This window comes from Equus caballus, chromosome 21, assembly GCF_041296265.1.
Source record: "Equus caballus isolate H_3958 breed thoroughbred chromosome 21, TB-T2T, whole genome shotgun sequence".
Taxonomy (NCBI): Eukaryota; Metazoa; Chordata; class Mammalia; order Perissodactyla; family Equidae; genus Equus; species Equus caballus.
Window position 1 is genome coordinate 61,772,429 of NC_091704.1, and position 24,629 is coordinate 61,797,057.

Sequence of the window (24,629 nt, forward strand, 5' to 3'; positions counted from 1 at the left end):
AAGGGAGACTTTACCCATTTTTCCCACAATCCTCCTGGCTCTGATTTACGGAGCCACCGAAGGGAGTGCTGTATATTGCAGGCCCTCCTCCTCCGCAGCTGGAGTTGCTGTGGGAGACTCCATTGCTAGAACCGTGCCTTTGCTGTTCTTACTTTCACTTCCCTCCTGTGACCTAGAATCTCTTACACTTCTTATCCTCTCCGAGCTTTGGAACATCAGAAGTCCACAATTTTTCTTTGAAGGGCTGTTGTAGAGCTAGCTTCCTACTACCACTGCGGGAAGGGAGAGCAATCAGAGCCTGATTTGGGAGCACAGTTTCACATGAATGATGAGGTATTTGTGCAGATGTGAGCGTCCGCTACAATTCTAGAATGATGCACTAAATAGGCATTTGTGTGTATCACAGGAAATTGAATTATGGCTCATTTAAAAAAATTCCTTCTCCATAGAAACCAATTTGAAATTAGCAAAAGCTAGCTGATAAAAGTAATTGCTTAAATCCTGCTATAGTACAGGGACTGGGGTTCCTCATCTTGCCACCCATGGTAGTTCATTTGATGGGGTATAGGCATAACCTTTTCCCCTAGTCCAGGAAATCTCTGGTATGTATTTAGCATGTTACAGACATAGTGTCATATTTTGTAAACACAGAAGTACTCAAACCAGAGTTACACATTATGTAAGTAATACAACCAAAATATTGGATTTTTTGAAAATAAGCAAAATTACATATGAATCTAAAAAAATAAACCTATAAACCTGCAACTTTCACAAAATTTTTTAAAAAAATAAATCTTGGAAAAATTCCCACTCATAATTGTAAGCTTCTTTATGCTTTCATTTCCTTTCTTTTTCTATATCTATTATTAATAGTTGCATCTTGGTGTTCATGTAGTTTTGCATACTGAATTTTTATAAATAATTAAATAAAATTTTACAGTGCTGTTATTCAATTTTATAACCTTTATGTTTATGATGACTCGGACTATCCCACTGAATACCAAAATCTCTTCAGCACCATACGTCTTCCATAATTCTTTGACAGTGTTTCTTCTGGCATTTGTAGTCCTTATGGACACACCTGATACTTGAAAAAAATGGAAGTTAAATTAATTATCTCCTCAGTCTCCTTTCTTTTCTTGATATATTTCTTCTGTTTCCCCATGCAAACCCTTCTCTAGTTATATCATTTGTCTCCTTCAACCCAGTATCCACTCTTTTAACCCTCTCCGACATCCAGTCCAACATGGTGGATACATGTCCTCGTGTGTGTAAGCGTTTGTTTGTGTGCATGTACAAGTTTTTTATATTTTTGAAGCTGATAGCAGTGTTTTGTGTGGTATTTAATTCAGTTTTTAAAAACATATCTGTCTATTAAAAAATCATTTTCTATTATTTTTCACGTTACCCTATTCCCATATAGTTCGTTTCTTCTACCTGCTCCACGTCTTCTGTAGAGAGCGCTCACTACAGTTCACCTGTGTATTCCTAAGTCAGGAAAATCTAAGCTGCCCCCAGCCCCCAGTTACCCTCAATGATGTCGTGGTAAATATCTTTGTGCATGATGCTTCAGGGAATTTTGTGAAAATTTCCCTGAGATTTACTCTACCATTGGCTGGTACATTAGAGGGCAAAAGCATACTTAATTTTAGTCAGGAATTCTATATTGTTTTTACTCTAAAGAGTCATTTCCTATCACTTTACCATTTCCCTTAAAGTAATCCCTGGAAAATGTTTTTCCAACTGTATGTGTTTTCCACATAACTTTTATCCTTAAATTTAAAAAGCACTGAATAAATGACAGATACATAATATGGAGAAATGGAATTACAGAAAAAGATCACAGTTCAAAATAAATATGTGTTTGACAGAAGTGCACTTGCAGCTTGGGATGAGTATTACCTGTTTTTGTTCGGAGCAGGGTGAGGCATTGACATTCGGACACATAAACCAACTTTCGAAGAGGCTGCAAGGGTAAAAGATTCAACCTTAAATCTATGTGTTTCATAATGTGCAAATAACTACTTTACCCAAATTTATTCATATACTGATGTTAAATTAACGCCTCCCCAATGTAGCAATTTTTTATGTCTTAGCTTTTGAATTCTTTTCTTTATTATTTAAGATACAGCATTTCATACTATTAAAAGTGAGAAAGCATCCAGTTGTGAGTGAAACACTTGTTTCCGGTCAGAATACAGCCTGTGAATCATTTGTGGAATTTCTTATTGCTGCTCCTCTTCTTATTTCAAAGCTACTTTGAGCAAATTGTGAGATGAGTTAGATTTTTTTTGTTATAATTTACATATAACATTGCATAAGTTCAAGATGTACAATATGTATGTATTGCAGTATGATTACCACCCTAGCATTAGCTAACGTCTCTAACACGTCACATAATTACAATTTCCTTTTTGTGATGAGAACATTTAAGGTCTAGTCTCCCAGAACTTTGAAGTCTATTACAATATGGTTAGATGGTTTCAGTCATCCTTTGTTCTACTATTCTGTCCACTTCAGTGTTATTCCTATTATCACTTTTACTTCTCATCTTTAACACTCATAGTGGCTGCATCCTAATGACTTGTCATCCGTAGTGAGTCTCCAGTGATGAACGTCTGTCTGAGCATCCCTGTGGGCACTGTCAACAGGCTTGTCTGTCCCAAAGGGTCCGTTGCAGAGGATAAGTCTTTGAAGACAAAATAGTTTTCCTTTCAAGACTATCTTTATTCCTCCTACTAAAAAAATAACGTACATATGGAATCTAAAATAGTCAAACACATAGAAGCAGAGAGTAGAATGGTGGTTACCGGGGGCTAAGGTGAGGGGGAATGAGGAGATCTTGGTCACGGGGTACAAAGCAGTTATGCAAGAGGAATAAGTTCTGGAGACCTAATGGACAACGATAAAACTATGGGTAACAAGAATTTATTGTATTCTTAACTACAAAGGGGGTAGGTCTCAAGTGGTATCACCACAAAAAAAAAATTAAAAAAAGAAAATGGTAGCTATCTAATTAGCTTGATGGTAGTGATTATTTTAGAATAGAAGTATATCAAATAATCAAATTGTACACCTTAAATATGCACAATTTCTAATTGTTAAACAAAATAAATAATACTGATTTTAAAAAAAAGAAAAGAAAGTACACACAGCAACAAACTTTTGGTTCAACTGGTTACTGTACCAAACTGATACATTACTAATCATTATGAAATAAGTAAAAGAAAAATTATATTCAGAAAGTAAATATGTTCCATATTACAATAAATAATTGAAATAAAATATTTCAAATAAAATAATAAATGAATGTGATCAACTGGAGTCTTTTCACAATGTCAAGAGTGAAAAAATTGCATATCTTTTAAGTTAATTTTTATTGAGTTTATGATAGTTTACAATCTTGTGAAATTTCAGTTGTACATTATTGTTTGTCAGTCGTGTTGTAGGTGCACCACTTCACCCTTTGTGCCCACCCACCCCCCCTTTCCCCTGGTAGCCACTAATCTGTTCTCTTTGTCCACATGTTTAAATTCCTCATATGAGTGGAGTCATACAGAGATTGTCCTTCTCTATGGTGCTGATATCTTAATTTTTTAATGCCTAATTCAACTAAGGTTGAGGATCATAGCAAAGATTTGTCACCTTGGTGAGGTCCCAGAGGCAGAAAGTGTAGAGTCATATATTGTGCATGAGATACGACCCTTGCAGCATGAGCTGGACCTCACACAGAATTGCCTATCATCTCTGAAGGCGGACCCCCATTGCAAAGGCGGGCCAAGAGGATGAGAAGCAGAGCTCCAAGGGTATCTGTTTATACATGATGGAATACTACTCAGCCATAAGAAATGACGAAATCCAGCCATTTGTGATGACATGGGTGGACCTTGAGGGTATTATGCTGAGTGAAATAAGTCAGAGGGAGAAAACAAACCATTCTTTGTGTAAATTATTCAATTCTAGGGGATTCTTCTGTAGCCAGATTGTTTTGGCATGTCAGGGTCAGGTACATAGATTAAGACCTCAGACCCATTGGCATGGTTGGAGTTGTGATCAGTTTACTTCCTTTTTAGCAAGGAATGCTTTTGAGAAAAAAAATGAAGTGCATACTCAGTAGAAAAATGCTTAAATAGAACCCTGCACTGTTTAATTGAGACACAGTGCACTCCCACCTCTTTCTATATGAAATGCTGGTCTAGGCTTCTCTCCAGTAGGAAAACTGGGGTGGGAGTGGTCAAAAGAAAAGGACCAACTGACATCAAAACAAAAGAAGTGCAGGGGCTGGCCCCATGGTCAAGTGGTTAAGTTTGCACTCTCCACTTCGGTGGCCCAGTGTTTTGCTGGTTGGGATCCTGGGCACCAACATGGCACTGCTCATCAGGCCATGCTGAGGTGGAGTCCCACATGCCACAACCAGAAGGACCTACAACTAGACTATACAACTATGTACTGGGGGGGCTTTGGGGGAGAAGAAGAAGAAGAAAAACAAAGAAGATTGGCAACAGATGTTAGCTCAGGTGCCAACCTTTACAAAAAAGATGTGCTTTTCAGGAATGAATAGTTAAACATTTTGGAAATTATGTATGGTGGCTTGGAGATGGCATCAATCAGCATGTTTCAAGCCAACAGTTAAATATCTGGCTCCACAGCTATGCTCAGATCAGTTCTCCTTCCTGATGTGAGCTCCACTCTCTCTCCACCCCATTTCTACTTCCTTTTTGAAAAATTTTCAGATATGTTTGGCCCGAGGTGATTTCTTCCTCTTCTCTACTCTTGAGGAACTTATTATGAATGCCCTTTTAATATTATACTTAGCTCTTGCTAGCAGATATTATTATTTATATTTTTACATATTTACCTTAGACCGCTAAACAGTTAATTAAACCTCAGCAGATAGTGTTTCATGTCACTCTATATATCTAGAGTGCATCCAAGGGCTGATCAATACTAGGACCCAAAAAATTATTAGAGCCAGAATTTATCTTCCTGAATTTTAGGAGAGGACAAACTTCCTTTTTAAAAATAAGAAAACCATAACCTTGCTAGGTAAAGTGAGTTGCCTGAAATCAGACTAATCAGATTATACAGATATACAGACAGAGTTTAGGAAATCAGACTAATCAGAAGAAGAAAATACATATGTATATATATTTATTTATTTTAAGCCAGAGTTTAGGAAACACAGTGTTTTCCCAGGAAGTGATCTAAAATAGCTTGTACAGTTCTTGGCATAAAATGGGGCAAAATGTGGTTCAATAAATCCATCCAAGAAATGAATGAGAGAATATCAGAGTCTACAGTCAGGAAGACATTTGGATTTGAGCCATATTGTTTCTCAGACAATACATCTTTTCTGACTACTCTATTTCATGTTTGAAGATGCTCATGATGGTTTAGCTGTCCATGGTTGCAAAAATTACGGAACTGAACATTGCCCTTTCTGCAATACCTAAACACAAATACAGTCATTTCTATGTTGTCTGTGGACAACATTTTCAAAGCCTGTCACTCAAGTTTCTCTCTTCACTTCACAGCTTTTCCCAACTGCTGACCTTGGTTTGATTAGTTGTGCTAAATGTGCAGGATCCAACAGCTGCTTTCTTACCCCTTGATTTCATGGTTATTCCACTGCCTTGAAATTGTGTTGCCATGGGTACTCATCCAGTTTCTTTGCCTCCAGAGAGAGCACTGCGTTCTCCTCAATCTCCCCATGCATTAGAATTTTTGTCAATGTAAGTTTATTATTTGAAAACTGTTCTGATATTAGGAATGAGTCTATCATTACTGATTCTGGAGGAAGCAAAAAAAGAAAAGAAAACCCAGAATTTCAAGTATTTCTTCAGAGTAGTCATGAAGAAATCCTCATAGTACTAAATGTGCTCCTATTGGGGTAGAATATGAGTTGTATTTTTAACTTGGGCCATAAGTAAGAAGTGAAACATTGAACATCCTGGTTCCTAGTCTTTGTGCTTCTTTTTCTACACTAGGTGAGTGGCATAGCTAAAACTTGTTGTCAAAGCTATATTTGACTCTGCTTCGCCATAGAGGGTGTTTGGAGAAATTTAAGAACCTCTGGTTCAAGAGTCTGATTATGACTCAATTTTTCAATTTTATTAATATTTCTCAGATTTTATGTTTTATTTCTCAGGTTTTTTTCCTGTCCATCTAACACTGGAGGACTTCCTTCCTTTCTTAGTACCTATTCTAAGTAATAAAGATTCAGTATTACATTCTGGCTTGACATTTGGGCAACCACTCTCTGGATAAATACTTCCGTGATACTGTCAATCTACCCGCTTGGCTCTCAGTGGTAGAGGATTGCTTTGTTGGCTCCCAATGAACCACAACTTCTAGAATTCATGTCCTTGTGAAGTCTGCTCCTAAGTTGACTCTGGGTTTGGTCAATAAGACATTTATAAAAATAGTGCAAACAAAGCTTGATAAATGCTTACATATTGGGGATTTTCCTTTTGGAATGTTCCTTTTTGGAATCCCACTGCCATGTTGTGAGGAAGCCCAAGCTAGCCACTTTAAGATTTGCCCTGAGCTAACATCTGTGCCAATCTTCCTCCATTTTGTATGTAGGTCACCGCCACAGTGTGGCTTGACGACTGGTGTAGTTCTGCACCTGGGATCTGAACCTGTGAACCTGGGCTGCTTGAGCAGAGCACTTAGAACTTTAACTACTCAGCCACAGGGCTGGCCCCTTAAATAATGTGTTTTTAAAATCATTATCATCCTTTAAAATATACATCTGTCTCGTACATTTTCTTGTGTGTTACATTTCTTGATGAAAAAGAGATTTACTAGTTACTGTCACAAATCAATGTAATAATTAGTGTTAGAAGCAGACCTATTATAAATAAATTTTTTGTAAGCATTTTGAGGTTTGCTGAGCATTTTCCCACATATAATCTCTCTTAATTCTCCAATCGAATGCCTAGCGATGAAGGTTTTCTTTTTGTCATACTTGTAGACAATTTTGTGGAATAAGATAGATGGATTAGATAAATTGCCCAAAGCGAAAAAGTGATCGATGGAAGAGAAGGACCCAATACCTGGTATTCTTGTGCCAAGACGGAAAGGTTCTTCCACAATAACATGTTTATTCCAATGTTTTTCTAACTACGTTATTTCTAATATATTTTTGTTGTCACCTTTTTGATTGAAAGGAGAATAATTCCAATTTTTTATTAAACATTCCAAATTTGGTGAGGGAATTTTATGACAGCACAGTTAAATGTAAACTTAATAAAAATATTACAATTTTCCTAGTCATCCCTAAAGAATTCCCAATTCTTATGACTCTTTTTCCAAAAGGGTCGCTTTTATGTGGAGTCTGTTTTCAAGGATGGATGTGTTGTTACCATTTCATTGGTGAGTAAAAGTGATGTATCTCATTTCCTGAAGAAAGCTTATTTTGAAAACAGCATTCTGTTGTCTCCATCAAAGATTTATTCATAGAGGAATGCTCTTAACCTTACTGATTTCTAGGAGTTTGAAAACATTTTGAAAAGACAAAAAGCCTTCACTAATATTAAGAACTTGGAATGTCTTGTGCTACAGCTTATTTGTTTTAGAAGAAAATCTGGCATCTCATTCTTCAGCTGCTTCATTAAACTTTTCACTCCTATTTTTCATGAATTATACCAAGTCTGTGCCATTTAAAGGTGTGCGGTGATTTTCTGTGGTATTGCAGATACTGTTGATTTTGTCCATTTTCCTGCAAAGACTTTGTTGGCTAATACTAGCAGCAGACCATGCATTCTTGACAAACAATGGTGGAAAAATGCATTAAGACCGAGAATGATAGTGCCATGTCACTGGTGAAGTGTAGCACTCCAGTTTGAAACATTAAGGCTAATTTTTCTCCCAGGCTTTATTTTCCGAATGGGTGTTTATGGCCATCTGTAGTCTCTAACAAAATGAGGAAAGTACATTTCTCCTAATTTATGTTGTGCTTTCCTTTTTCTATCTAAATTGTTCTCAAATCCCACCTTTTATAATCATGTATTTCCCCCAGTACTCCAAAAATCATCAATCTTCCTCTTTCCTTAAAGTCTCTGGTGTCTGTAATTTCATTTGCCTTGACCCCATCCAAAGTGGTATTTATTTTTAATAATTTTTGGTAATGAGAATAAAAGGAAGCATTAAACTGAAATCCTTTTAAAGAAATAATCTTTGGGAAGAGTGGATGAAGGATTTTAGGAAATGAAAAGGAGGGGGCATCTAAGATGATTTTACTGTGGGAATCTATATGATGGGGTAATGGAGGTGCCAGCCATAATCCCTGAGATTGAGATGAGAGAATTAGTTTGATAGTGTAAGAAAACTCTAAGTTCAAAGCAGGTGAAATTTAAGGACTCATTGGGTTATATATGTGAGATTTCTAATTAAAAAGATAGGTGTGGGGGGCTGGCCCCGTGGCCGAGTGGTTAAGTTCGCGTGCTCCACTGCAGGTGGCCCAGTGTTTTGTTAGTTCGAATCCTGGGCGCGGACATGGCACTGCTCATCAAACCACGCTGAGGCAGCGTCCCACATGCCACAACTAGAAGAACCCACAGCGAAGAATACACAACTATGTACCGGGGGGGCTTTGGGGAGAAAAAGGAAAAAATAAAATCTTTAAAAAAAAAAAAAAAAGATAGGTGTGGCTGAGAAATAAATAATTTCAGATGCAGAACTCAGAGTTATAAGTAGATATATGTCAAAAGTATACTAGTTGGTATAATTTATTTAAAATACCAAAAAAAAGATTTTCATATATAATTCTCCACTGAAGTGATCATGGTATTTAACATGTTAACTGATATGCACCCTGGAATAAAGAGTAAGAGCTAGTAGTAACATTGATTTTTTTTTTAAAAAAAATAGGCTTTATTTTTTAGACAAGTTTTAAGTTCACAGCAAAATTGAGCAGAAAATACAGAGACTTCCCATTTACCCCGTGCCACTACACATGCACAGTCTCCCCCACTATCAACATCTCCTGCAAGAGTGGTACATTTATTACAACCAATGAACCTACATCGACGCATTATTAACACCCAAAGTCCACAGTCAACATTAGGGTTCAATCTTTGTGGTGTACATTCTCTGGATTTGAACAAACATATAATTACATGTATGCACCATTAGAACATCAAATTGAATAATTTCCCTGCCCTATAAATCCTCTGTACTCCAGTTTTTCATCTCGCCACCCTCCCCACCTCTGGGAACCATTGCTCTTTTTAGTGTCTCCAGTATTGCCTCTTCCAGAAAGTCACATCATTATAATCATATAGTACGTAGCCTTCTCAGATCGACTTCTTTCACTTAGTACTATGCATTTAAGTTTCTTCCAGGTCTTTTTATGGCTTGTTAGCTCATTTCTTTTTAGTGCTGAATAATCCATTGTCTGGATGTACCACGATTTATTCACCCATTCACCTACTGAAAGCCATCTTAGTTGCTTCCAAGTTTTGACAATTATGAATAAAGCTGCTATAAATATCTGTGTGCAGATTTTTGTGTAGAAATAAGTTTTCAGCATTTCTGGGTAAATATCAGATTGCTGGATTATATGGTAGGAGTATGTTTAGTTTTGTAAGAAACTGCCAAACTGTCTTCTAGGTTGTGTTCCTACTAGCAATGAATGAGAGTTCCTGTTGCTCCATATCCTTGCCAGCTATTGGTGTTACTAGTGTTCTGGATTTTGGCACACTGACTTTTTTTTTTTTTGGTGAGGAATATTCACTCTGAGCTAACACCTGTTGCCAATCTTCCTCTTTTTTTGCTTGAGGAAGATTAGCCTTGAGCTAACATCTGTGCCAATCTTCCTCTGTTTGTATGTGGGTTGCTGTCACAACATGGCTTGATAAGTGATGTAGGGCCACCTCTGGGATCCAAACTTGTGAGCCCGGACTGTCAAAGCAGAGTGCACTGGACTCAATTGCTACACCATGGGGCTGGCCCCTTGAACTTTGAAACAAAAATTATTTACAGTAACCCATGTTATCATAACCAAAGTAAATTCTCACACAATAAAATGGCAGTGATAACCTTGAGGAAATGTGTAATAAAATGGATCAAATTATTTGACTCATGAAAACACATGATTATTATCTTGTATATATCACTCAAATAAGAACTGTTCCCTGAAGACCTGCCAATAATAGTCAAAGATTTATGAAATTTGTCTGCTCTGGAAAAATTATGTATGTATATAAAATATATATAAATTCTATATTTTTATTTTATATATAAATTTTATATTTTACTTATATTACCTAAAAATTTATATTTCTATTTTATATTCTGTTGGAGACAACACAGATGGCTAAATATAGATAAATTATAATATATATACTTTTTCCTTGAGCAAATTTCTTTTGCTCAAGGAAAATCAAACCAACAAAACAATAATCTACACAATGTTATCCCCTAAACTAAATATTCATTTCCTTTATAGGCTTTACAGGACACTTATGTTAAGATACTAAATGGCTTGTCCAATATACTGTTGAAGGATGCCTTCTAAATTTTGTGTAAAAATAAGTACGTATTTTGAGAAGTTGATCTATCACTTGTTCATTTTGCTGCATAATGTTCTTCCATCATGAAAATGTACTGTAGGGCACTGATGATCATCAATCTCCATTAATCTCTTAAGATCTCAGGCTGGGTCACTATGAACTGATTGGTAAAATAGTGTATATTGAGTTGTTTTTTTAAAAAAATAAAAATTGGGCTGGCCCCGTGGCCGAGTGGTTAAGTTCGCGCGCTCCACTGCAGGTGGCCCAGTGTTTCGTTGGTTCGAATCCTGGGCGTGGACATGGCACTGCTCATCAAACCACGCTGAGGCAGCGTCCCACATGCCACAACTAGAAGAACCCACAACGAAGAATACACAACTATGTACCGGGGGGCTTTGGGGAGAAAAAGGAAAAAATAAAATCTTTAAAAAAAATAAATAAATAAAAAATAAATAAAAATTGTCTCATTATGTAAAATAATGTGTATGGCAAATACAGTGAAAAATCCACTAACAATTGCCTGCTTTCTAACAGGCTATTCAGGAATAATAATTATTGGAATAAATGAACGATTTCACGTTATCTATTGTATACTTGTGTCTACTTTTTATCTAAGACTTCAAAATTGCCTGTGTCAGTGTTATGCTTGAAAAGTGAAGCTATTAATTCCAGTGTAAAAGCAGCAACAGGGAGAATGAATATCGAGAACTGAGTGCAGAGAAAGGGATATTTCTTTCCTCTTTAAATTGAAATAAGTCATTAGACTTTGGTTATTGGTGTTTACAAAATAAAAATTTATTGTTATTGAAGTGTAATCATTTGTCATCTTCAATCTAAGTGTTGTCAGAGCTATCTGGAGCCTGAAATTCATAATGAGAATGTGAGGCAGAAGAATACAGAAACAATACGAAGGTAAAATTCATTTCAAAGTTACAGAAGGCAGCTTTTCTTCAATGATTACAACATGTATCTTTTCTACTAAGAGACTTAGGGAAAGTAATCATGGTTTTAAATTTGTTCTCCTCTCTTCCTTACAGATATAAACGACAGGTTCATAGAATAAATTAATAAATTTTGAAGAGTTTTTCATAATGTATAGTATATAAGTGTATATTTGGATGATTCTAGAAAATGCTTTGAAATAAAACATTATGCTAATTGATACCTAGGGCTGTGTGGTCTCTGATGGATTGTGTCTGTTTGTTCTTTCCTCACTGAGCAGTGAGAACTGACAAGCTGCCAGTTCTGGCTCAATGATTTTTGACAGTTTAGTTTCTTTGGGGATAAATTATTAAAGGATGTAATAAACAACAAAAAGTTAGCTTTTTCAGGAATAGTGAGCATTTCTCCATTTTAAAATGCATTGGAAGATAGGTAATGACAAGCCCACATTTATTTTGGACATGATGATTTTCATTGTATCACATCTGAAAGGATGATACATCACAAACTCTGCAATACAAACATTAGGAGCTCCTGATTTCTGTAAATAAGGTCAGAAGTGTTATTATATCATCTGTCTCCAAACTTCAGAAAAAAAATAATATGTATGCTTTTACTGGTAAATGGTAGTAGTATGTGAACACCTGTTCACTTACTGAATTGTTTCAATCAACCTGAGTAAAATATGTTTATAAATCTTCAATAATCTGATGTGAATGGAAGCAAACATTTATATCTAAATCAACATAATTTAGTAAACAAGTCTGGGCACATCTGGCATAATTTTTAAAGATAATGTGCACTGTTAACTAATTTGAACTGGTTTCTGAGCCAAAATGAGTGATTTTTGAAATTGTTAGGACTCAAAATTCTTTGAAGTAAGATTGGTAACAAATAGCACTCATATGACATTCTCTAGTATCAAAATTCAACCACTGTCTACACATCAATGAGGACTTCGAGTCTTATAAAGTCACATACTCAAATAATTTATATGACTCAATTTACTTTAAGAGAGAACAACTTTTTATTCCATAATTACCCAGAAGAATTAAAATAGATATATTCAAGGGTGAAGTGACCCATAATTAAACATCTTTGTCCCACATAAGGTGCACATGCCTATTATCAGATTATTTCCCAAGAACAAGAGGAGATTAGACTAGAAGAGTGAGTAGATTTTTAAGAGCAGCTAATAATCTATTAATATACAAAAGGGAACGTGACCAATTGCTAGTGCTGAAGAGAGAAGAAGTAAGCATCAAAATCAAATTTCAATATGGAATTTGAGAACAAGTATGACAACACAAGAGCAACAGGTGGAGCTAAAGCTGGAAGCAATTAGTGGCAACACTACACAGCTGACATGGTTTTCCTAAGGCTTACTCCATTGTGTCAGTCTCAGAGTGGTGTGTGGACCCACCAGGTGAGTATAAATTTTGGGGATGGGAGAGCATGTCCATGCTCAAGTTTGCTTACATTTGAAGTTGAGAATAGCATTACTTTTTCAGTCTTCTTAACTTTGCCTTACTCCAAGACAATGGGTCATACTAATCACAATTACTTGTCCTAAAGGAATGGGCCCCTTTTAGCCTCCTTGGGCTTCTGATTTGCTGAACACAGAATGAGTCTAGTTTTTGGACCATGACTGAGGCAAGATAACCTTCCACTTGGTATATCCTAACATATAAACGAATAAACAGAAGAAAGTTCCCAAATCCATAAAATAATGTTTGACGTTTTAAATTAATACTGATATTTTGTAAAGATAATTTTAAAAATTTATAATCTTTTTTCAAAAAAAAAACAAAGAAACAAGCACTCAAAAAGTCTGTGGAAAGACAAATCATGCCAGAATTAAGTCTAAAAACTCAACATCCAGTTTCCATCTTGTTCTCCAAGTCTTCACTTCAACAGCTAACGTTCTGTTTTGTCTTAAATATTGCTATTGCATTGGTTGACCTATAGACTATACTCATTTAGGTGAAATTTTTCTATAGAGGTTCACAGTATAAAGGTAGAAACTTTTTATTTTTATTTAGAAAAATTTATCTGGTTGTTCTTCAAACATCTACATTCTATCTAACTTTCATTAGAGATTCGAGATAACTACCCATTTCAGTACTTATGAGCTCCTGCCTCTTGACAGAAACAATGTCACTCACATACGTCCTTTCAGTGTTATGCTGGCTCATCTGACGAGGGGCTGCATTTGCTCATTTGCCATACTCTCATCTTATTGCCCTAACAATAGATGGCTATCTAATATCTTGTCTGGGATTTCATACCCTTTTGCCTCTCCAGAGTTGGATTAAGCTCTTGGTGAATGGAGAGGACTCTATATTAATGTACTCCAACATTCTAAACTGCATGTTTCAGGCTTTGAAAAAAATTGCAGCAGGAAATTGTATCTTCTGCCAAAACTCTACCCAGTGAGTGACAGTTCGGATTCAATCTTATGCTCTGTTCCTCCAGGATGCACCTCCTAGGCCTGCCAGTGGTTTTGAGTTCATTCAATTTCTGTCAAGCCCCATGTGCCATAATTAAATAAAGCACTCAACAAATGCTTTGTTAGAATTAGGATTATTGCATTTTAATGGAGAATGTCAAAAAAAGGTGACCTGACTAAACTATTTGACTGTTCTCCTTCCTTCACAGAAACACATAGATACTACTGAGTTCATGTTGACTAGAGAAATAAAGAGGGGTTTGAAAGAGACAAATGACAGAAAAGAAAGAATAATATTGAGCTGGAAACAAGACTTTTTATGAAAAGCTAATTCAATTAACACAGAATATTTGTGCAGAAATTAAGCTGAATAAGATAATATGCTGCCATTGTTCCAGTAAATGAACTATAAATGAGGCGAATGAATGAACATTTTATAGAAAAATCAATGATTGACTCTGGTCAAGGCAGCAGCATAGAAATGTTTAGAAGGAAACTTGAAATTATTGTCCTTGTACTAATTTAATAAGGTTGCAAACAATGATTGTTGGTTCTTTATAATCACGTGCCAGATCTCAAATATTAAGGTGATAATTGCTACAGACTACAACCATTATAGCATGTAGCACGCCTCTTTAGGGCCTCATATCTACGACAGAAATTTTTTATGTGCCGCTTATTCTGGCCAGAGCCTAGAACCAAACCCAATACAGGCATCACTTATTATTTATAATTTCATAAATTTTAGAATAAAAGTTGTCTGGTGACATAAATATTAAGTTAAAATTAGACAACCAAATATGCATATCTATATAATTTATTAAGGTAAATATTAATAGTTATAGGATACTTATATAATTAATAATGTAAAGATCGCCATGTGCTGCTTTTGAGAATCAAATTATTGAAAGTATACAAATCAATAAAATAGACGTATTGAGGACAGATTTCTATTTTCTTATCTTTTCTTTTCTTTTTTTATTGTGGTAAAATTGGTTTATAGCATTATATAAATTTCAGGTGTAAATAATTATATTTTGATTTCTGTGTAGATTACAGAATGTTTGCTACCCAAAGACAAATTACATTCCATCGCCACATGCATGTGCCTAATTGAGGACAGACTTTTAAAACTATGACTGTAGGCCTTTGAGGCCATACTTTGATTTAACTTCTCTAATATTTTGTTAAGCATTTTTGGGTCAGTATTTGGACTTTATTATAAATGCATTATTATGTGAAAAACATTAAAAATATATATATTCCTCTTCTTACTTTCTAAATAAAGAAGAAAATAGCATGCTCCAACGACCCTATGTTGTAAATGAAAGGCATATTTCCAGTATTATTTATAAATTCTGTATGGGAGGTATTGCTATGCTTCTGCTCACAGGTCTTCAAGAAAAGAAAAAAACTATTTTAAGATGCTAATCTGGGAATATTGGAATTCTACATGTACCTTGTTTTCTTAAGTGTTTAATACTACCAAGTGAAAATTCATATCTTGTCTATTGGAGTAATTCTGACATCTGATAGTGCAAGTTGTACTCTCCATTATTTATGAAAAAATTAATGAGTGCTTGCTCACTTCAACATCAACCAAAAGAAATGTCACTCCAGCTGTTAAATGGGGAACTGTCGCCAGGATTTTAAATCAGTCAGGCTTAGTATTACAAGGCAATTGTCAGTGTAGAGAAGCATGGCAGGATCTGCCAACAATGAGGAGTAGTAAGTGAGGATTGAAAACACCTGGGTTTAAACCATATCTCAACTAATTACAACTTAAGGGAAATTATGAAAATGAACTCCTGCAGGCATCATCGCCCCCATGTGTGACATGATAATGATAAATTAAGATTTTTATAATTGTTCTGAAACTTATAAATATCATAGAAATGCAATAAATAATGGTATACTAATAGTTTTAGTCACACATTATGCTTCAAAAGTATATAATTAAGATGGTGAGAAAAAAGAAAAATAAAAAATAAGGACAGGTTTTCGAAGAGGGGCAATAAAGGGAAACAGGAAATAAATGGAAAATAATGAAAATATTACAGATAGGATCTTGTATGGATGCAAATAAAGACAGAAATGAGGTACAAGATGAAAATGATATTTGAAAAGAAAAAAATGTAGATCAGAAAGAAGATAAGAAAAATAAAAGGAATAGAACAGAAAGGAAGAGACAAGAGGAAAGAAGGGAATTGAGGGAAGAAGAAATGGAAAAAGTAAGGAAAGAAAATGTTCCATCTCTTACACTCCTCTCTGCGGAAATCCTCCAGTCTCAAGAAGCTCACAGGCTATTTTTACTCCTGGAACGCCACTCAAATCTAATCCAGGACATGGTGTGTCCTTTTGGATACTTGTATCTGTTAGCCTTTTTGTTCCATTCTATTTTACACTTAATTTTAATAGATAAAGAAAAAAGAGCACTATATCCTATTCACTTTTGAAGCCATATTTCTAATTCGACTGTTATTAGATTCTGGAGAATATTTTTAAGATTAAAATTAAATCTTAGAGCCAATGAAAATATTGTTGCAAACAGGTTATTTTCATCACTTTATAGAAGGATAACTAATGTATAATAAATTTCACTTATTTAATGTGTACTATTTGTTGAGTTTCGACATAGGAATATACCCATGAAAACATCAGTATGGTCAAAATAAAGCACATTTTCCTCACTCCCCAAAATTTCCTCATGCTCATATGTAATCTCTTTCCCTCCACTGCTCTTCCCAGGAAACCATTGATCTGTTTTCTTTTACTCTAGATTAGATTTTATTTTCTAGAATTTTATCTAAATGAATTTATACAGTACGTACTTGGTATCATCTGACTTGTTTCACTCAGCGTGATGGTTTTGAGACCTATCTGTACTCTTGCATGGAACAATAGTTCATTCCTTTCTATTGTTCTGTAACATTCTGTTGTATGGATACAGCACAAACTGATCATGCATTATTTACCTATTTATAATCATTTGGTTATTTCTATATATGATTACAAATACATTTTTATAAACACTTGCATAAAGATCTTTATGTGGCTGTGTTTTCATTTCCCTTGTGTACACACCGAGGAAGCGAATTGTTGGGGTTTTATGGTAGATATATATTTAAAAGTTTTAGACCCTGCCAAACTGCCTTTCAAAGCAGATGTGTTATTTTCCATTTCCAACAGCAGTACAGGAGGCTTCCAGTTGCCTGACATAGTGGTCAACACTTGATATTATCTACATTTCAGACTTTAACTATTTTAATAGACATGAAGTCGTATTGCATTGTGATTTTAGTTTTCATTTACCTTAAATTTGTGGAGCATCTTAATGTGCTATTGACAATTCATTTATCTTCTTATGTGACACGCCTGCTCTGATTTTTTTTGACTGTTTATATTGAGTTGTTTTTATCATTATTACTGAGTTGTAAGAGTTGCTCATATTTCTAGAAAGTTGCTTCATGTGTGTGGTCTGCCTTTTAATTTTGTGAATTTTAATTTTGATGAGTCCAATTACCTTTTTTAAAATTTTATAGTTTGTGCATCTTGGGTTCTAACTAGGAAATCTCTCCATATGCAAATATTTTCATTTCTGTCTTTTATAATTTTATATGTTTTGGTTTTACTAAAATACGTAATTTGAAGTAATACAAAATATATAAAATATTTTATTTGGTGTATAATTTATTCCAAGTTTTGTTTGGTGTGCATGTGTGTTATGCGTGTGTGAGTTAATGCTTGACTACTATTGTCTTTCTTGTGAATATACAGTTGAATCTACCCAAGTTTTGAAATGACATTCATTTCCTAAATGACGCTGACGCTTGTTAAAAATCAGCTGGTCCAGGAGCCAGCCTGGTGGCATAGTGGTTAAGTTCACATGCTGCGTTTTGGCAACCTGAGTTTGCATGTTCGGATCCCAGGTGGGCATGGACCTAACACCGCTGTGAAGCCACGCTGTGGTGGCATCCCACATAAGATAGAGGAAGATTGGCTCAAATGTTAGCTCAGTGACAATCCTCCTCAAGCAAAAAGAGGGCGTTTGACAGCAGATGTTAGCTCAGGGTCAATCTTCCTCATAAAAAAAAAATCAACTGGTCTATACATTTGGTTAGTCTAGAACTCTTTGATTTAGGTCCTTTGAAATTTAGGAAAGACTTTTAATCTTTAGCAAAAATCTTACTGGAATTTGATTTAGATTTTTTTTTTTCCTTAAAGATTGGCACCTAGGCTAACAACTGTTGCCAATCTTCCTTTTTCTTTTCTTTTTTTTTTTTAAGGATTGGCACCTGGGCTAGCAACTGTTGCCAATCTTTTTTTCTTTTCTTTTCTGCTTTATTTCCCAAACTTCCCCCCCACCCGCCCTGTACACAGTTGTATATCTTAGTTGCATGTCCTTGATTTAGATTTTGTTTAATCTATAAATTAATGTATGAATAATTGGCATCTTAAAAATATTGATTCTTCTGATATATAAACATAATATATCTTTTTTCGTGTCTTCTTTTGTTTCTCCTAATATTGTTTTGCAAATTTCAGCATAGAGATCGTGGGTATGGTGTTATATTTATTCCACAGTATCTTATGTATTTTTAAGCAGTGCTGTAAATGGGATTTTTTAAATTTATTTTTTCCAGTTATCTGTTGCCAGTATATAAGAACACAAGTGATTTTTGCATGTCAACTTTATATCTTTGCTAAATTTATTTCTTACTTTGAAAACTGATTTGTAGACTTCTGGAGCTTTCTATGTAAAAATATTATATCAAAATAAAATTTTATTTTATTATGAATTTTATGGATTTTATTTTAATTTCTTACTTTATTATAATGGCTAGAACCAACAGTAAAACAGTTGTATAGAAATGGTGAAATCTGGCATATTTGGCTTTTGCAGATATTAGTGGAAAATAATTCAGTATTTTATCATTAAACATCATGTTAGTTGTTGAATTTTCATAAATGGTTTTTATCAGCTTGAGTATTTTTTATTATTTTAGTTTGCTTAGCATTTTTTTAAAAAATCATGAATGAGTGTTGAATCATATTTTTTCCATGATTTTGTGAATATGATAAATGCATTTATTGATTTTTGCACCTTAAAAAGCCATGTATTCCTGAGAATCAACTTCTGGCAGTGCAAGGACCTCCCCTGACCTACTCCTGAGAATCATATGATTCTGAACCCTCAGGGCAAAGAGCAATGAGGAAACACCTACTCAAGGAATTCTGTGAAAATTCAGTAAGGAAGGTTAGGGAATAGGATGGTTGGCAGGAACCCTTCTAGAGTCAAAAAATATCAAACACAGACCTACAGACTTCCTGATTGGAGAGTTTTTGTTAAAAGTTTTTAAAATTTTTATTAGATATGAAATTATTTAGATTTTCTGTTTCTTCTTATATCAGTTTGGTAAGTTTTGTTTTTAAAGCGATTTCTCCAATTCATCCAAATTATTGAATTTGCAGGCTAACTATGAATTACCACATCTAAAACAAAAAATTCACTTAGTGAATTTTTCCACTTAGCACAATGGAGAATACAGAAAAAAGAGTCAGTGAACTTGAAGATAGAACAGTAGTAATTATCCAGTCAGAAGAAGAGAGGGAAAATGCAGTAAAACAAACACACACAAAGAATATTTGGGGGACTTGTGGGAAATTATCAGAAGGTCAACTAATACTTAACTGGAGAAGAAGAAGAAATGTGGAAGAGATTTAAGTTGACAAAATATTTGAAGAAACAATGGAGGAAAACTTAGATTTTTTAAAATGACGTAAATTTCAGATTAAAAATTCAACAAATCATGGATAGGATAAGTTAAAAGGAAACTAAACTTATTTACACAAAATCGACTGGCTGGAAAACAAAGATAAAGAAAAAATATTGAAAGAAAGTAAAGAAAAATGATATCCTGTTTTAAACAGAAGGAAATAAAAATTAAAATGATTGTAGATTTCAAATCAGAAACCATGAGTCTGGGAGACTGTGGGAAAACATCTTTAAAGTGATGAAAAATGGTAAAATAAATTTCTACTGCAAATTTTATAGTCAGGAAAAAATATTTTTCAAGAGTAAAGGAAAAGTAAAATATTATTAAATGAAGAAAAATAAGAAAATTTGATACCAGAAAATGTTTTCTATAAGAAATGTAAAAGGACATTATTAAGGCCAAAGAGGAAAGTCTACTGCAGAGAAAGGTTGATATTTGAGAACAACGGAAGAGATCAGAAATGGTAAATATCTCAGTAAATATAAAAGCCAATGTTTTCTTGCTTAGTCTTTAAAAAATACACATGACTGTTTCTGCTGTTTTAAGCCTACCAGTGTGTTGTACGTTGTTATGGCAACCCTAGGAAACTAAACATAAAATAATGGAAATAGGGTAGTCAAAAGGCATATCATTTTATAATCCTCTGTACTTTCTGTATTTTATTTGAAGGGGTAAAATATTAACTCTAAGTAGGCTGTGAAAAGTTAGATATGTATATTGTAATCTCAGGAGCAATCACTGAAAACTAGTAGAAAGAATTTTGGCCAAAAAGCCAGTAGATGATTTAAAATAGTCTATTAAAATTATGACAGAAAAAGAAAAAAAAAATGAAAACAATGGAATAAAACTTAGAACAAACAACATATAATAAAATTGGAAGATGGGCTTAACATTTTCTGTACGTTATTAAAGGTTAATATTATAAGCACTCTTTTTAAAAGACACATATTGACATAATAGGTTCAAAAAAGGAGACCCAGCCACATGGTACCTAAAGGAGATGCAATTTTAATATAAATGTAGATATGAAAGTAAATGAACAGAAAACGATAAAACCTGCAAATAGTAGGCATGATATTAATCAAGACTTAAAAGAAAGAGTGTCACTAGAGAGAAAGAGAGGTGGTTTATAAGGATTAAAGGAATTGATTTTATACCTAGACTGATGCATGTGTTTCAAATATCAGTTCAGTTTTTTAGCATTTGTGGTGCTGGTTTGGGTCTGTCCTGCACATGTGCAATTTGAAGTCAAGTTGAGAACTGTGTGCATTCACACCAGAACTACAGGATTCACTTCTTTGAGTCTCTCCTCTCCAAAATTCCCTCTCACTTACCTGCTCACAGTGACTTCTTGCCCTGCTTTCTATGGCCAGAAAGATGGCATATTTCTACCAGGGTTTTAGCAATGGATAAGCTGCGCTGCTCCATCACCGGAGTTCATCCTCGGGGCAAATCCAGAAGAAAAACAGGACACAAAGGAGAAATAAAAGGGGACCCTCATCTCCTTGTGAGTCTCTTCTCCAAGTGTTGACCGTCTTCCAAAATTTTCCTACTTTTCTTTTCTTTCAGAGTCATCAATAGTTGTTTGTTTTTCTGCACCTATTACCATGGTAGGCAGTATTGTGGATAAGCTGTAGAGGCTAACGCCAGCATGGCAGAAGTGGAACTTAAGAGCTTTGGTTAAAAAAGCAACTTTGAACTTCTTCAGAGACTAAAGTTAAATTAATCGTCCCTGGGCCGGCTTCGTGGCCCAGTGGTTAAGTTCGCATGCTCCGCTGCGGCGGCCCAGGGTTCGGATCCTGGGCGCAGACATGGCACCGCTCGTCAGGCCACGTTGAGGTGGCATACCACATCCCACAACTAGAAGGACCGGCAACTAAGATATACAAGTGTGTACAGCGGGGGTTTGGGAAGATAAAGCAGAAAAAAAAAAATAATTGTCCCATTTGCTAAACTAGAGAGGGATATGGGAGCCAATTTTAGTTACTGGATTTTGAATATAAATATAGAACTTTCAGGCTATTCTAGGTAAATTTCGATTTGATATTACTATTCCTATTTGCTGTGATAATTGAGTCTAATTCATGTTGATATCATATTGTGGGTATATTCACTCTTAATACATCCCAGGTAAAAAGGAGAACACAGTGAGCACCTCATGATAGAACAATCAAGAAGGACATTTGGGATCATGATGTCTTACAAAACCACAATTAGGAAAAGCAATTTCTATATAAACAGAGCTAGCAATCTTTGGCAAAACGTGGCATAAAACCAACATGTTCCAGAATCAAAATTATTTTCTCAAAGGTTTGCAAAGAGACTCAGACTTCAAATAACTTGCCTTTCAGAATGATCAAGTTGTTTTTAATATTAGTGACATTGCTTTCACCTTAAATTCCTGCCCTTAGCCGAAGAAAGTCAACCATTAAATTGTGAATAAAATGCTTTCAGGTGACTAGTTTCTCAAAAGCTGTCAAAGTTAACAGCCCCAGACAAAAGCTTTCCCCCCACGAAAAATTTTGAAGCTGACAGCACTTTAAACTTTACTCTATACAATGGCACATGATTTACATGTGACAGCTTTTGAGAACTATGACTTCCCCATGACTGGAGGGTGAAAACTTGCTTTCCTTTTATATCTAAGACTCTAGTCACTTTTGACCAGATGGGAATTCAGACTCCGGTGATGAGCTGGTAGAACAATGAACTCTACTTTTGGTTTGCACGGAATGCACTCCACTCCTTGCAAATATCCTCAAAAATAAAAATGAGCATCACAAGCTTCTGTGTGACGCAAGTTCCCCCAATGTGCTGGTCTCTCCTCTGTTATGACACTTGCCATGCACAGTCCACACCTATGAAAGCACTCAGGAAAAAAAAATGTCTCTTCAAATTGATGATTCTTCAAATCTTACATTCTGTCTCACACTTAATTGTCAACTATTTGCTTTTCTCTGCTGTTTGGCTCCATACTTGATTTTTGCTCCTTATCTAGACGACTTCCATCAGAAGCAAGATCTAGACATGTTTTTCCTGTTCCTCCCTTACACCCCTCGAGGCAGTTTTATATCCGTGGTTTTGCACATTATGGCTGTGGTTAAAACGTATTTGTTTTTTATGCCGTGCCCATTGTTGTGTAAAGTCTGGAGTGGAATGCTATTAGCACTGACATTGCTAGATTAGTAATATTCATATTTAGATTTCCAATTTCAGCTTCAACTGTAAAGAGCATGCAAGTCCTCAATCCTGTCATTACAACAGGCAAAGGCTGGGCAAATGGAAAATCAGTGACTTATCTTGGACCCATCATATGACTCAGTTTGGGGGAAACTACCACCTGCTAATCTGGAGAGACAGGCTCATCTAGAGGGACATAGTGAGATCTGCTTACCTGGAAGAGAAGCTGCTGAATCTACAACTGGAAGGAACTCTGAAATGGTAATTTGGACAAGCAGCTTGAGGCAGAGTGTGGAGTGACATGAATGTGAGAAATCCCTGGACACTGCATTCGTAAGTGGGGCCCTCACACCTCTGTGGATTTTACCTGTGTGAACCTCATAAGTTGCTCGCTGTGAATATCTGAGAAACATCTCTTCGTGTATCTGGAAGGAGCAGGGGAAGATAAAAATCACTGTGAAATAGCGTCAGCGCCTTCTGCATAACGAAGGTCTAGACGCCAAGGCCAAAGATTTGACGGAGATTTATTCCACTTGTAGGAAGGGTATTCCTCTCATTCCAGCCCATCTAGCATTCCTGCCTCCATTAAGGGAAAAAAACAATAAATAACAAGAAAAAACAAAACAAAACAAATTTAACAGGTATGAGAGCTTCGAAGAGATAGATTGGGAATGCTGATACCAGGGAAGGAAATAAGGGATAGAGGAAAAAGCTATACCACTGAAGACAATACATATGAACCCCAAGACGATAGTCCACTAAAAGTCCAGATCACCCCTCCACAGCAGGTTAGACACACATTATTGGCCAAGCCACGGACTGAAAACTCTTGGGTTAGCTCCTGTCACCAGTTCATGATACGTGTCTGATGATGCAGTCATGTGGTACACAGCATGGCTGCCTAAGTGATGCTGTCTCAACAGTGGAAGCTATCATGACCTACCTCTCTTGAAGACAGGGACAATGTTAGGTTTGTTATTATATCTCAGCTAACTCTAATAATGGTTGCTCAATAAATATTTATTGAATAAAGGAATAAATAAACGATAATCTAATATAACATTAAACTACACAAATCAAGAGGAGCTGGTAAACCTACCCACAATGAGACACTACTAATGCCTGGGAGAGGAAGAGGAATGAGATTCATACTCATCTATTTGTTGCATGGTTTTAAATCGTGAGGATGACTGTAGATGCTGTGATCTCTTAAGAAGATAAACAAAAGAATTCTATGCAGGGTGTTGTTCCTGATTTTCTAAAATGCAATATATTGGAAGAAGATTAACACAAATCATAGAAAGGAGATCAACAGTAATATGATATGAAGACCCTAACGCTACCACCAACAGCAACAACTAAAACAACAACAGCAATTATAATCACATGTACATGGCACATTTGCTATTGTTATACCCCAGTAGCCACAGAATCTAACACATGACAGGTACACAAGTTTTGATGAAAGAAGATTTATATATTTGCTGCTTGAATGACTGTGACTTTATTCTGTGTGAATTGAAGGTAAGTAATATTAAACGAGTCACTTTCACCATGTTGGTAAAATCTTTGTAACACATATGTAATTATGGTATCATGTGTAACAAGTAGCCTCCTCTTCCTGGATTTTGCTCCAAAAATGTCAACAGCCTGGGTAAACAATACAGCCATCTGTAAGTTTTCTTCGTTTTGTCTGTCCAATAAGTAATCCATTCATTAACACAAATATTAATAAATATACATATGTAAAGTGTTTAAAACAGT

General features: G+C 35.3%; 1 long non-coding RNA gene across 1 annotated transcript; it reads right to left on the reverse strand.

Moving 5' to 3' along the window:
* Positions 1-962: 962 nt before the first annotated feature.
* Positions 963-16,814, reverse strand: LOC111769640 (uncharacterized). Its single transcript, XR_002802420.2, has 3 exons — positions 16,740-16,814; positions 1,903-1,966; positions 963-1,087 (listed from the first exon to the last, which is right to left on the reverse strand). It is a non-coding gene; the product is annotated as an uncharacterized lncRNA (long non-coding RNA).
* Positions 16,815-24,629: the final 7,815 nt, after the last annotated feature.